At 44.1% G+C, this 3185-nt stretch overlaps 1 pseudogene; it reads right to left on the bottom strand.

The window, feature by feature from the left end:
• Positions 1-1487: 1487 nt before the first annotated feature.
• On the bottom strand, positions 1488-2419 carry LOC118920862 (olfactory receptor 7G2-like; annotated as a pseudogene).
• Between the last annotated feature and the right edge of the window lie 766 nt (positions 2420-3185).

Here is a 3185-nt window from a genome sequence, read left to right on the forward strand (position 1 = left end):
CAGCACAAATCCTTGAGGAGCAAAGCCCAGAGATGAAGAAATTGGCTTTTTCTGATTCTCTTGTCCTGAGAGGGCAAATGAATGAAATCTTATTCCTCTGTGTGGCTTGGCTCATGTGCATTTCAAGTCACCTGACCACCAAACACATCTTCCTTATAGATCTTATGAAGCCCCCACATCTACAGATGCAGTGGCCTTCCAGGTTATTCAGAAGAATCTCCCCAGCTGATTGACAAATGCACATGGAAGAATATGGGTCCTCAACTGTCAACATGCTCATAAGAAGAAAAGGGCGGACACAATGGCATTATTAATCATATTTCCTGTAAAATGATAAATTGTTTTATACTTCCAATAATATGACAGCATGTCCATAGATAATTATACCTCTTTAGCTCCTTTTAAAAAAAATAACTGAAGACTTCTTCAGCTGGAGTTCATTTATCTTAAAATCAACTCAAATGAGTGAGGTGACCTATCCATACCAATACTACACATGATGAAAGTGAGTATAGTGTTGATACTGGCTTTGTTCACAGAGTTGAAGAATGAACTTTGCAAATGCTCAAGGTAGGCGAGCAGGAGAAAAAGGCTTTTTATTCAGAGAAAGCAAAAGTACAGAACTCCCAGCATACACTGGGAGGGGACAAGAGTGCCTGTGTCTGGTCTTTGTCTAGGGCTCTATATTCCAGAATTAGCGGAGTTGTCTAATTTTTATAGTTCCCACTGGATAACTGTCCATTGTTTTGACAAATCTCATTGAAAGTTCTCTATATTTCCAAATTTGGCAAGCTCCTAGCAAACTCATATAACTGTAACTGCCAACAAAATGAAAAAAAAAAGGATGCTCTCACCACAAGCATCAAGTTTTTGCACATTCCCGAGGCTCTCAGTAAGCATCCTGTTTCTGTCCTTTCCCGAGGCCCTTATCCTGCTCTAACTGGAAAGGAGCTGCCCCATCTTTACCCTGTCTCAGTGAGTTCTGATATCATTCTGGGAAACAGTTTATTATCAAAAAACTCAACAACGACCTGGTTGGGGTAAGAAAGTCCAGCTCCCTTTCCTCACAGTAGGTCTAAATCTGGGAGAAAATCCACACAGTCCTAACCACTGGGTGAGGCAGAAGCTTGTGCCCACCTAGGACCATGGCCTTGCCTATATACCCTTCTGCCCCAACCACCATCTCCCAATTTATTTTGAGAATGTTTCCCCCAAACCACTGTAACAGGATCCCAGGGCCCAGGATCTCTTTATGGAACATGGCCCAGAAAACTGAGTGTAGATGGTGAAATTATTTGTCAACCATTCCAGAGTTAGAGACAAAGACCAAAATCAGATTTCAAGCCTGAGTAGACAGGCCCCTTGCCATCATGTTTTCTAGTCATTTTATAGAACCTTAGTCATTGAAAAGTTAGGCACTCTGAAACACCAGAAGGCCTTTCTCTTGGACTCATTCTAGACCTGATGCAAATAGGATGACAAAATCATTAAGGGAGAGGTGTTCTCCTAATGAGTTTCCTAAAGGCCCCCTTCATGTCCCTGTTCCTCAGGCTGTAGATGAATTGGTTCATCATTTGTGGGACCACAGCATACATCACTGAAGCCACTGCAGCCTTCCTGGAGGAGTCAGTAACTGCAGAACTGATGTACACCCCTAATCTGTCCCATAGAACAAGAGAACAACTGAGAGGTGAGACCCGCAGGTGGAAAAGGGTTTATACCTTTCCCCTGCTGATGGCACTCGCAAAACAGAGGAGACAATTTTAGCATAAGAGAAAGTGATCCCAGAGAGAGGAATACCCCCAAATAGGCTAAGCACAACAAATATCAGGAAGTTTTTCATGAAGGTGTCAGAGCAGGACAGCTTGATGACCTGAGCAAGTTCACAGAAGTGGGGGATTTTCCTGTTTGTGCAGAAGGAGAGACATAGCACCATCAGTCTGTGGAGCAGGGCATTCCCCATGCCTATGAGCCGAGAGAGCAGAATGAGCGGAACACAGAGTCGGGGGGTCATGATGACCATGTACATCAGGGGGTGACATATGGCCACATAGCGGTCATAGGCCATTGCTGCAAGGAGACAGCTTTCAAAACTAATAAAAAGGAGGTCAAAGCAGATCTGGGTGAGGCAGCCAGTGTAACTGATGTGCTGATTCTGTGCCTGGATGTTCACCATCATCTTGGGGATCGTGATTGTGCTTAAAGAGATGTCAGCCAGGGATACATTAGAGAGGAAGAAGTACATGGGGGTGTGCAGGTGGGGGTCAGAGCTGATGGCCAGGATGATGAGCAGGTTCCCCAGGATGGTGACCAGGTACACAGACAGGAACATCCCAAAGAGGAGGGGCTGCAGTTCTGGATACTGTGTCAATCCCAGGAGGAGGAATTCAGAAACATCTGTGTGATTTCTGGGATCCATGTAGTTAATGAACCTATAGAAAATATTGGGTGACAAGAAAATAAAACATATGGTCTGTGGACAAGCCACAGCACCTGGGTACTTGTTAGAAATACCAATCCTCGGGTCCTGCTCCATCTTACTGATGATATGTCCCAGGGCAGGTGCCCAGCAACATGTATTTACAATCCCTGCAGTTAACGCTGACCTGTACATTAACGACTGAGGACTGTTACCTTAGAAACACGCTCATGCACCCCATGTAATATAACAATCTTTTCCTCTCCTTTTATCTTTCTCTATCCTATTTCCCTCCCTCCTCTACAGTCTTGTTAATTAATTAGACCAAATTTAATTGAGAATGACTTTCTGACACACTGGCAAGTTCTGGGAGCAGAATAAAGACCACATGAGTTTATTCACTCAGAATATGCCACACATCCAGACAATCAGAAACATGCGAGTGAAATTACAAAATTTGTCTAATCTTCAGAATCTTCTTCCCAACATGACACCAAAGCTCTTCTGTGGGTGGATGTATTTAGCTCCAGGTGAATCTTTTCCTCTTAGACAAGGGCACTCCTACCAGCTTGTGGAGATGCATGTCTCCTAAATGCTGACCTCCTGTTGAGCAATGCCTAGTGGATATTTTGTTACCTGCTGGCATCATTATGGTAGGATGCTTAATATGTTTCCTGGAAACTGCATCATGGAAACAGAAGGTCTGCCTCTGAGAAGGGCAGAGAGACCCGGTGAAATCCCTGGTTTCTGGGAAAGAAGGACTGTG

This window comes from Manis pentadactyla, chromosome 12 (assembly GCF_030020395.1).
Source record: "Manis pentadactyla isolate mManPen7 chromosome 12, mManPen7.hap1, whole genome shotgun sequence".
NCBI lineage: Eukaryota > Metazoa > Chordata > Mammalia > Pholidota > Manidae > Manis > Manis pentadactyla.